This window comes from Triticum dicoccoides, unplaced genomic scaffold (genome assembly GCF_002162155.2).
Source record: "Triticum dicoccoides isolate Atlit2015 ecotype Zavitan unplaced genomic scaffold, WEW_v2.0 scaffold150459, whole genome shotgun sequence".
In the NCBI taxonomy this organism is placed as follows: domain Eukaryota; kingdom Viridiplantae; phylum Streptophyta; class Magnoliopsida; order Poales; family Poaceae; genus Triticum; species Triticum dicoccoides.
In genome coordinates this window covers 61,123-73,595 of record NW_021207204.1, presented here as the reverse complement: position 1 = coordinate 73,595, position 12,473 = coordinate 61,123, and the positions used below count along the sequence as shown (strand labels likewise).

Genomic DNA, 12,473 nt, shown 5'->3' with positions numbered 1-12,473 from the left:
AAAGCTGTCTGTCTTAGCTGTTGTGCATCGTTCTGCTTCGTCAGCACATCCATCACTTGATCGTTGGTTGACACGGACCAAATTTCCAAGGCCTTACGAGCCACCCTTAATTTCATCTCATTCACTAATTCGATAGATTTGCAAAGTACGGAATTTGCTTCTTCACTCATCATTTGTCTAGGTTGAGGAGATTTTTGAGTTAAAAACTGAAAGGAGGGAGTATATGAAATTTCATCTCCTTCACTGGCCCATGACGTATTATTGGTTACTCATTGCCAACTGAAGGTATTTGTCCCAAAAACTACCCCCTTCTTATAAAAGAACCTACCATTTTTGTTTTAAAAATTTCTTAAAAACTATCGCTTTTGCATAGTTACCGGTTTAGACAAATTAAACGTGTTTATGAGAGGAGAGACCCACCCATCACGCTGTCATGACTGGATAGTCAACTCCGTTTATTTGGACCAGCACCTAAGGCATGCATTATGATATGTGGGACCGTTATCATATGTGGGCCCACATGTCAGTCACTATGTGACAAACCCAGTCCAGCAGCTCCTGGAAGTGCTCGTCGGTGGTCGTCGACCTAATCGACTCGCGCATCATTGACGCGATCTCAGGGAGTGGCCGCCGCTGGATCGCGTCTGTGCTCGCATCGGCCACCGCAAATGCCGTGACGTAGCCGACGTAGTTGCGTCTGGTTTCCTCCGGCGCGGTGGTGCGACGTCGTCGCCCGTTCACCCACGAGCCCATGCGGCAACTCTGGTCCGACAAGCCCACGGTGGCGGCGAACACCTTCCATAGGTATGCAGACACCGCCTCAACGCGGCTCGCTCCGTGCTCCCCGTCGCCGGTCGCCTGCGCGTGCGGCATGGCGAGGTCCCGCTCCTCGACGTAGTAGGTGCGGCAGACCAAGGAACCCCCGGCCATGAGGGCGTTGACGAGACGCTTGCTCACCAGCGGCATGAACAACTCGCCCACCGAAGGGCCGTACGACGGCGTGGTGCGACGGCGGAACAAGTATCAGTCAAAGTTCGGGGTGGCAACGATCGTCCTGGCCCGCGTGAGCTCAGAGCATGCGTCTACGATCATGCACAGCGTGCACCCATCCGCGAGGCCGTGGTTAGTGCTCCGGGTCCAGGCCACAACGAACCAGCCGCAGGCGAACGGCACCCGCTGCACCGACAGCGCGGCGCCCGCGTCGTACTGGACGGGGATGCCGACCCTCGCCAGCGACGCGTCCATGTCGCCGAAGTCCAGGCTGCCTAGCGCCACGCCGACCTCAACAACGACGAGCTCCGCGCCCTGGTTGTCGCAGTGCACCTCTGGGAGCCATGTCCGCGGGTTGGCCACGATGCGGCCTGCGAGCGGAAAAAAGTGGTCCAGCAGGGGCGACAACTTGCCCTCGAAGGCGGCGACGACGTTGACGAAGCCACCGCTGGCGGAGGGCCCCATCGATAGCGGCATTGGGTAATACCAATGTTTAAATAGCGGGCTATAAAAAATAGCGATGGGCCTTCGAATCAGCTATAGCGGAGGTATAGCAGACTATTTATGAAGACGACTATTTAGCAGAACTCTGCTGAAAAGGCTATAACGGAGTATAGCCGACTATTTAAAACTATAGATAATACAGCAGGTCGAGGTTGGAGACGGGAAGCACGGCGCCGGGCCGTGTGACGGAGGCCTTGACGATACTCCTGCAGGTCACTCGAACACGCAAAGAAACTGACCTGCTGTCTCTGAGATACGTTTTCCCTTCCATGCCCTGAAGTACTATATATACAAATGTTGCAGTAGGAGTTAACCTTGAAAATTCCAAAGTCAGCGTGGAATCTTTTGTACTGGCTGGAGCAGCGCTTTGGATGCCAAAATGATAATATACACAAATATATCACCAGATCGAAGATGCATGCATTCTTAGAAGGAAAAAAGATGCATGTTAACATGATTCCACGCCGATATGTATGCACATGTTATTGATTTTCTAATGCTTTTAGTTGACATCAGCTATCAACAAATGAGTATAACTTTTGTCATCTATTCTTTTTCCTTTTGCTTTCTTCTTCTTAATTTGTTGATGGTACCATATAGTACACTTGACAGGGTGTGCTTGAATTGGCGTCTGTATTTTTCTCTGTCTTCATCAGCTTGGGAAGGCGGTAACGCAAAGGTGAGAGGCGAGAGCAGGGTGGGGCGATAACCCCCACGGATGATAAAGTCGCATTTCAAAATTTTCCCTGATATTTGAAACACCGGGATCTGGAGCCTTTGGTCCCACCGCAGCTGTTGACCCTGGTCAGGCATCAGCGGTGAGCATGTTCTCGTGTCATACTTGTACAAAGTTTCGTCGTTCATGTAGCAGAGCATCTTTTCGCCATCGTCAGCCCAGGCGCTCCATGGCCTGAAGATGTAGAAAGGTTCCTTGATGTGGAAGTTATAGCGCAGATCCCATTGTGGAGGCTTGTCATCCTTCGGCAGTGACATGACCCAAAAGTGGGGGCCCACGTAACAGACGTGTTTGACGAAGCACAACTGGCCGTCGAGCTCGAAGGCACCCATTAGCCGCTTGGCATAGTCGAGAGTCTCATGCTCTGGGAGACGGTACGTGCAGTATGTCTCAGTAAGCACATCGACTACCAACACTCGCTTCCAACCTATCGTCACCACATACAGCTTGCCGTCGATCAGCAGTGGCGGCCAAGTCAGGATTTCAGCCGGATGAGATGGTGAGTGGAACGAGTGCTGCCGCCAGCGCCGAGTGTCGCCTAAGGTGTACACGGCCATGTGCACCTTAGAGAACCTGAACAACTTATACTCATTGGTGGGTGGACTGAATCCCAAGGCGAAGAGATGTGTCTTATCCTTGGTTCCTGTGAGCGGCGGTGCGCTGGGAAGCGCCAGCGTCTCGCCGGTGACAGGGTTACATACCACCGCCGGCGCCTCGGGGCCGCTGCCGTGCACGTAGCAGAGGAGGCCGTTGCAGATGTTGGCGAGGTCATAGCTGTTGGGGATGTCGAAGGAGAACATGGCCTTGCCCGAAGACATGCTGAAGATGCTGGCACCGTCGCTCCGGCCCGGCTCACACGTCGTCAAGACGAACAAGACTTCTTTGTCCGCCGACAAAGCGGTGGCGTAATTGGCGGCGTGGAGATGGCGAAAGGAGGGCTCGCTGACGACACTGCGCCACAGCCTCGAGACGCAGCAGCACCGGGCCACGTCCTTTGTCGGCAGCTTCACTAGGATCTCTTGGAGCATCTCCCTTGGGATCTCCCTGCTGTGGCTGCTGCTCTGAGCCTCAACGCGACGAAGATGGCGACGACGACGTCCCGTCGTCATGGATAGACGAAGATGGTGACGAAGACGACGCCCCATTGTTACAGATAGATGGGCAACAGCAATCCGGCAACGTGGAATCGACCAGCTTGTGATCGCAGGGTGTCTATTTTAGAGCACGAGTTGCCGAGTTGGAGTCGAAGCAGGTATCAAGTCGGACTCCTTGTGGGCACACTAATTACTTCCTGATGGTAGTAGTAGTATTTTTAGGATCCGAACCACCTAAATTCCATGCATATGTATTCACCGATTGACACCGTACGTGCCGGACGAGATGGTGCCACACATCCTCCTCCGGCTCGCCGAGTCGCCGTCGGACCGCTGCTGCGTCCAATTTAACCCAGCTCCATGGGGAATTATGTGCGTACGTGCGCCTCGCTCGATATGTGGGTGTGTAGGGCCCTGGGAGATGATGTCAATCCCCCACAATAGGATCAGTGTCATATCATTGCTTTCCCGGGCTTACTTTATCACCTGATGGATGCTTCAGTGACAACATAGTATTCTATGTCGGATATTTCTACCTCTATCGCAGCGATCTCCAAAATCAACACAGACACATTTGTTGAATTGACAAGAAAATTTCTCTCTCAAATTTATTTTAAACACCACCTCATATATTAATTAACCAAAGGACGTGTTACAATCATTCATTACAGAGTTCACCACATAGGGCGGTACAACATTAACAAGAATCCCATCCACTCTGTTATCAAAACTAAACTTAGCTATTAGATGGACCACCTCATTAGCCGAACGTCTAATCTTTGAAACTCTGAAGCTATCCATTAGCTTAGAAATACCCCATGCTTCCTTCTTCAGATCGTGCAGAGCTGGTCTATCATCAAATTCATTTGCAAAAATCACCGCAACAAAAGCACAACCAGTCTCTAAAATTATTGGAGAATGAAGTGTTATACCTATATTTAGATATATTAAAACTGAGCATCATCCCAGCCCTCTCACGCACTCAACATCTTGACCATTCGTTTTCATGTGCTGGCCGTTCCTGGCCACTGGATCTTCCTGGGATGTTTTTCGCGAGATGGGCCGTCCGAGGGGCAGCTACTCCGGTAGCTTTTTTGGGCCCCTGTGGTTAAATGGGCTCGTATCGCGTTGTTTTGGCCCATTTGCCGTGCTCAACAGTCAACCCCATCCCCCTTCCTCTCGCTCTCTCAGCCCTCAGGGAACGAGCGATGCTGGCAGCGGAGGTGGCGACGGCGGAGGCGCGCGACGGCTAGGTTGGAGGCCGCCCCACCGGCAGTGCTCGAATCCACCGCGTCAACCCGACAGCACGAAGCCGCCAACCTCATCTTGCTTGAACGGAGCCGCCCACCTCACCACGCTGGCCGCCCCCTTCCGTGCCGTACAGTCGTCGTTGCTCTCCCCACCAGTAAGTTTCTTCTCCCTCGATGCATTATAGGGTTTTGTAACTCAACCAATTGAGGTGCTAAACAATCTGTTTGTCCGGCCGAGGTGCTACAGATAGGGGTAATAAGTTAGGGTTTGTCAGTGTAGAATGATCTATCATTTAACTGAATTCTGGATGTTCCAATTTCCATGGTTCTTCATTTGATTTTCATGGCGCGCAGCTGCAACTGCCATATCCTCCCTTGCAATATTGTTTGGTCATCACAGAGCTCAAGTCATAGGACCATAGCATGCCATGTTGTGGTTGATGCAGATCTGAGATGACACCGAGGCAACGAGATAGCGGGCGGCAGGCCGCTGATGAAGTAAGTAATTGAAACCCAATGAAGGACTCCTGTAATTTTATAGTCCATGTACACATCACGTTGGCAACCTTTTTTTGGAAGAACCACATACAAATGACACCTTTTAAGTTCTCGAGGTTTAGTTAATTCAAATAGATGTTGGTACAGAATTTGGAGTTTTGGCCTTGTTTGAACTCATAACCCAAACAGAAGTTAGTTGCTCATTGGCTGGATAGTGTTCTTAGATTTTTTGCTTCTGGACCGAACTCTTTCATGAATGGATACATTGGACATCTAAATGAATTGTACAGTCCCTAGATGAAGTCCATATAATTGTTCAGAATTGTTCTTATCCGATAAATAAACTAAAGAATCAATTTCAGTTGTAATCTTAGGCATATCTATCTCAACTATTGCATGCTAATTTTTTTGTCTGAACCAAATATTCGTCACTACTTATTATGGAGCAAAGTAATGACGACGACAATTTTCACAATTATCTGGAGTTGGAGGCTAAGCCGGTGGACAAAGGTAGTGGAAGACCTGGTCAATGTCGGGGATGTCGGCGGTCCTGTCTCCCTCATCTATTGCATCAGACCGTCTTCTCCTCATTGTCATGATGCTTCAGAACTGTTGTTGGTGAGCTCCTGTGAAATTCCCTCCTAGCTCCCCTACTCTCCTCGAACACTAGGCCTCTACTCATCTGCCCCATTGTACTGGTGGATGAAATCTCAAAGCACTAATTTGGACTTTATTTCAACTTTCTCCATGGATCAGGCCTCATGCTGTTTGTGAATCCTCTGACACCAATTATTGGAAGAGATGGAGACAATTCTGTATAGTTTGACCATGATCTGAAGAGGTAAACTTATTAGATAGGCTATTCTGTATGTGAAGACACTAGAACATGAATGCACGTGTTGCCGCGCCCGTCTATCATGTCAATAGAACAATGCAAATATTTGAGTATAGTTGAACGACACGGATATGTGAAAAGGACATGGTTTGGGTTACACTTCTTGTTCAAAGTTAGTTTGTAAAAAAATTAGACAGTATTGCATCAATCATTCCCCATATGTTTGGTGAGCTCACATAACTTCTTAATGTGTAACATCCAAAATAGATTAGGATGGCATCGAATATAAATGGATTAAGCCACACAAATATATATGGTGTAATATTAATGCGGTTATAGTTGGATTGGATTGGATGGAGCTGCTGGAAATACCAGCAAGGAACAGTTAAACAGATGTTAGAATCATCATCAAAAGTAAAATAAATAAATTTTAAGTAGAAGAATCTAGCAAGTAGCAAATACGCTTCAAACTATCTGATTATAGTATAAGAATGTTCCTTTTGCATTTGCAGACCAAGAATGATGGCGTGGCAATCCCAGAACTAAAAGTTTCTCCATCAGCCCTGTTCTTTGCTTCAATTGTGATTCTGGAACTGAAGCTTCATCACCATCATTCTGTCGCTGGTCACATGACTGAATGATTCGATGGGGCAGGGAATTTTCATTTGCATTGAGCGGACACAGAATGTGAACGACATAATTTTCGCTGGCTCAAAGATACAGGGGAGAATGCTAATAGTTTGGTTATATTTTAGATCAGCTTTTTTAGTGAGTTTTTATCATGGTCAGTTATTATAGTAACCAGAAAACACGCGTCGGTCGAGTGAATGGAAAGGCAACAGAAATAGGCTTCTGGAGCAGCAGTCGTTCCACGTCAGGCTGCCTGGCTCAAGCACACAAAGAAGCCCATAAAAATGGTGACCACCTGCTTGGAAGAGATGTTAGTTCTCAATTGTCATGCCCAGGCCTCTCGTACATAGTTTTTTTTTTGCGGCCAGTCGATGACAGAACAGCCAGATCAGTTTCGGTAGCAGCAGCCCTTTTAATTTGGCAGACCGTGACATGCGATGGGACCCTAAAAATGGTGTAACGATACTTGGTACAACGACCAGCCAATCTCGGGCGTCAACACCGCGATCTGACGGCTGAGGACACAAGTCACTTTGGTAAATTCTGTATGTCAAGACATTGCACAGTTCTGTATGTCAAGACATTGCAGAGCTTTTGTGTAGGGAAGGTGTTTGAAGATGTAAGCGGATTGTTGTCTCACTTCTTGGTGTTTATCTGTTTTGGTTAGTATTTTGGGGGTCAAATTCCAATGTTTATATGCATCTTGTCCGATACTCAGACTCCCCTTTTCATATAACTACATCCCATTTTTATTCCAATTTTTATGTATGCGTCTTGTCTGATTCTCTGAATCCCATTTTTATTCCCCTTTTCATATAACTACATCCTAGCACCAATGAATGCCATCCAAAGTGCATTCCTCTTAGGTTTTGTCCTTTAAAGATTAACTTGAATTGTCCACTTCACTTTCTTAGAAAGGTAATTGAATTTCCATTCTGCTCCATACTCCCAACTTGCAAGATATGGTCCTCCGGTTGGTATGGACATTTGGAAATGTGAGGTGAATAACTTTCCATTTAGATGTTATACTCTTTTACATTGTATACATGATATGTAAGCATATACTTATGTTAAAATAGATATTTTTATTGATTCCTGCCTTCTTGTCTTCAATACTATTTGTAGTTTGTTTGATAGAATTATTTAAGCTGTGCTAGTCAACCCCGGATTTTTTTTGAAACATTGAATATTTTTTACATGATATACCTAATAGTTAAGTTATTTGGTCATGAGCTACGTGTTGATGCCTTAATGTTTATTTCTCTTCTCTTAAGAACTGAGCGCCAACATGCTACATGTATATGAAATAAATTTAGTGCTGCTTTTTTTTACATGTAGAATACTGATTGTTTTCCTTCATCTATTGCAGAACAGAAAAGGAAGCTATCTTTGATAGATTTATCATATTGCATCGAGATACTTGAATGATGCAGATTCTGATGATGAGACTATACTATCTACTACTACCCATCCCATAAGCATCTTGAAAGCATTTTGATATCAACTGTTGCTAGCTACATATTTCTCATATGATGGTATGCACGAGGGATCGGTCGATGTGTTCATATCCCAAAAACAATTGATGCGGTGGACTGCATTAGATCCTATGTAACAAATTACTACCCCTCCGCACACTATTATAAGATCTTCTAACTTTCTGAATTGGATGTTTATAAATGTGTTTTAACGGGTTTGTCAACTCATTTCAGTCTATATGTAGTCCACATTAAAATATCAAAAACATCTTATAATAGTGAATCGAGAGAGTATTATAAATGTTGGTTATTTGATTGACTTTAGATTACATGGCAGTGTGCTATTGCCATATTATTATCCTTGCTCTGGTGTGGCCAATCAAGTTGCTGGTCTTTGCGGTGACCAGCCTAAATTTGGAGCATATTGGACCTCCTTCATGGCATCATATATTTACATGATTCCTATAATTACATTGAACCAATAAACGGGCGCAGCAACGCGCGCCATCAATGATCTAGTAGTAATATAGAGACAAGCAATGCAAGCTCGGAGTTCCGCTTCCTTCACGCTATTACACCTCCCAATGTATAGTCCCACGAAGAAATCATGACTTTGCCAGCAAAATCCCTAGCCATCACACTCACACTTGCCACGCTAATACTTTTCAAAAAGCTCGTCGACATTAATGTTGATATAACCAGAAGGTGGGGTTTCCAACCCATCTGAACTTCCAAAGTATTTGGATCACTTTTTAGACCACTCATCGTATTTTCCCATTTATTCTTAGAATCATCCAATGGCATTGAATGACATGTGCCAAAGGACGACCAATAATTATCAACAAAATTGGTTGAATTTGTGACTGACTCTGTGCCCTTGCCAAAAAATCAAATCATTTCTCAAGTGCCAGGCTCTCCAAAAAATGAAAATAATTTTGTCCCGCACAGACTGTCCCACTGGACTTAGAAGAACAAGAAACCATTCCGACTCAGTATACCTGAATGCATCCTCCGTAGGTAACTCCCAAATATCTCTCATGGCCATACGCAACGCATGAGCCTTCGCGCAAATAATAAGCGCATGAAACATATTCTCGTCCTCCACTCCACATATCGAGCACGTACAGAGAACCGCTTGGTGGTGCGCCATTCTGTTTACTTGGACAGCCAAACTATTGGTAGCAACCCGCCATGCAAAAATATGGATCTTCTGAGGAACATTGGCCTTCCAGATGATGTCCCAAATTTTCCTCTCCCCCAATGTTGCATCTCTGTATTGCCCCTCGTCTTCTTTTTGTTCCTTTAACGTGAGTGCATGCTTGTACGCGCTTTTAACTGAAAACATCCCCGTCTTCTCAAAGTGCCATGCAACAAAATCACCTTCCCGTGAAGATGGAATACGCAGCCGAAGGGTCTCTTCTGCATCATGTGGGTAAAATAGGTGCCTAACCAAATTCTCGTCCCATCCTTTTGGACCAGTCAGAATCAAATCAGACACCCATTTCATTCTCGTCCTACTCTTCCTTGCCGTAATTTTAAGTCCAGAGTGCCTTGGGAGCCAGTTATCTCTCCAAATATTAATATTAGAGCCATCACGCACTATCCAAATAACTCCCAATTTCAGCAACTCCAATCCATGCATAAGAGCTTGCCAAGGCAGTGAGGCCGACAGAGGAAATACAATGTCGAGGATAAGTCCCTGTGGGTAATATTTTGCCTTGACCGCTTTGGCGCACAGAGAATCAGGGTTGACCACCAACCTCCACGCCTGCTTCGCTAACAGCGCTTGATTAAAAAGTTTGAGATCTCGGAATCCCATCTCTCCCTCAGCTTTAGGACTTGTCAATTGATCCCAAGCCAGTCGATGAGTCTTGCTCTTATCCTCCTCATCACCCCACAAAAAATTCCTTATAATCTGTGATAACTCCTCACACAATGCAGCCGGAAACTTAAACATACCCATGACATACACTCGGAGGGCATGAAGCACATATTAATTAAATGTTTCCTTTGCTCCACAAGATGCATATTTTTCTAACCAACCTGATAAAATCTTGAGATCTTTTTCTTTTGTTAATTGAAATTACCGGCTTTCATTCTACCTTGAGGCACTGGAAACCCAAGATATTTGTCCTCAAATCCCTCCGCAGTGATGCAAAGGATTACCATAACGGCCACTTTAATTTCCACACTGCACTTTTTTCCAAACATGATAGAGCACTTATCTGGGCTCAGCACCTAACCAGTTCCCTTCTCATAAGTGGAAATAATATTCTTAATTGTCAAAGCTTGATTAATGGATCCCTTGAAGAATAACAGGTAGTCATCAGCAAACAAAAGATGTGATATTCCTGGAGCATGCCTATTGATCTTAAAGTCCATAAGAAATCCTCTACTACACGCATCCAGTAGCACCAAAGATAGAGCCTCAGGCAAAAACATAAAGTACGGTGATAAAGGATCTCCTTGTCTAATACCACATGAAGGGGCGAAAGCTTCCAAAAGTTGAGCATTGAAGCGCACAGAAAATCTTACTGACATAACACAGGCCATAATCCAATTTATCCAACCTGGGGCAAAGCCCAACGCCCTTAGCATACTCTCCAAGAAGTGCCAATCAACCCTATCATATGCTTTTGCTAAATCCAATTTATATGCACATAATTTCTCTCTCAATTTGATGCAATCCCTTACATTTCAAGCCTAGTTCCAATCCAGTTTATTTTATTGAAACACCAAAGGTACATTATAAATCTTTTTCTCATGTTCTTCTCCATGATTAATTTGCCTCAGCGTGACTAATAATGTGATATAACTATTCTCAAAAAAATGTGCTACTATTACAATCCTTTTGTGACCCACAGAGATGCTCAACCGTTGTTGATGGTGGAGAAACCCGGACACGGCCGAAACAGAATCAGACTACCAATCCTATAAACAGTTGGCAGCCACCTAGAATTGCCCTTTATTTTCTTCTTTCAGCTCGGAGTGAGCCTATTTTTGTACTGAGACTATTTGGACACTTTTTTAATAAATGGATGCATGCACCTTTCTGATGTAGAGGCCGGGACCTTCCTACTTTTTAAAAAAAGATCCTAAATTGCCCTTTGAGGCCCTACATGTCGGGGGCCACCCACCCACTTCCAAAACCAAACACACACAAAAATATAGTAGGCTTGAGTTTCACCGTAGATCTGAAATCTTGCACCTCCTTTTTTGTGAAAAGGATCCCAGCAACATAATGTGTATAGAGCTCCCAACAGTAGCATAAGGCGTGCGGGGATCCCAGCAGGAGAGCCGAACCCTTTCTCTGAGCATGATTGCATGCTGAGGTGCTTTTCCATACATGATTGTATGATGAGGTGACAAATTTGCATGTTAAGATAAATAAGTTAATGGGTGTAATATCTGTGACATCATCATTGTAGATAGAAATTACATATAAAAAGAAAAAATTGCATGGATCTCTGCGTAAGATCTGACGGATAAAACATTGAGTAAGACATAATTAACTAAGTCTCAGATATTTAGCCGAGCTGATTAATTAATCAATTAAAAGAAAAAGGAAAAAATACTAAACCAAGAGGTATATAACCAATATTTCAAAGTTTCTGTAGTGTATATATACAAAATCAGCAAATCACATGGTATATTGGCATGCTGTTGAGCAAAACCCACGGCTCAAGAGCTATGTTGATTTACTGATAGCATCATCGTAGTAGACTTAGCATTGCATGCTCAAACTGGTGTTTGTTTTCATCATCATCCTGGGATGGCGACAACTCAAAGGTGAGAGGCGAGAGTAATAGAAATCCACCGTTGGAAGTCGACGATGTAGAAGTGCATGCTCTAGCCAATGCAACCAAAAGACCGATCTGATGGAAAAGACTAGGCAGCACATTATACGTCAACACTCCCCCTCACGTGTGGCTCCCTCAGGCATAAACGTGGACCGAAAGTGGGCTGCAATTTAATTGCGCCAGCCGGGTCTTGAACTCAAGACCTCTTGGCTCCGATACCATGTAGAATTGCATGCTCTAGTCAATGCAACCAAAAGACCGATCTGATGGAAGAGACTAGGCAGCACATTATACGTCAACAGACGAGCCTTGTCTCATGCTATACCTGTGCAATACGCTAGCGCAGGCGTAGTACAATATCTCATCGTGGTCTAGCCAGCAGGCCCATGGTCTGTGAAACACAAAGCATGGTCGTCCCTCTACTATGGGGAAGTTGTAGTGCAATTCCCAGTCTGGTTGCTCGTCCTCGTCGCCCTCCGACGGTGACATGACCCAAAAGTGGATGACATTAGTTTCAGGCCGTCTACAGATGAGGGCATGCGCGGCGAAGCACAGCCGGCCACTGAGCTCAAAGGCACCCATCGGCGGGCTCTCGAAGTGAAAACACTCGTAGTCCGGAAGTGGGTACGTGCGCCACAACTCCGTCGCCACGTCAATCACC

At 45.4% G+C, this 12,473-nt stretch overlaps 1 pseudogene; it reads right to left on the bottom strand.

Annotated features, from left to right (window-relative positions):
• Positions 1 to 504: 504 nt before the first annotated feature.
• Positions 505 to 1,455, bottom strand: LOC119344010 (annotated as a pseudogene).
• Positions 1,456 to 12,473: the final 11,018 nt, after the last annotated feature.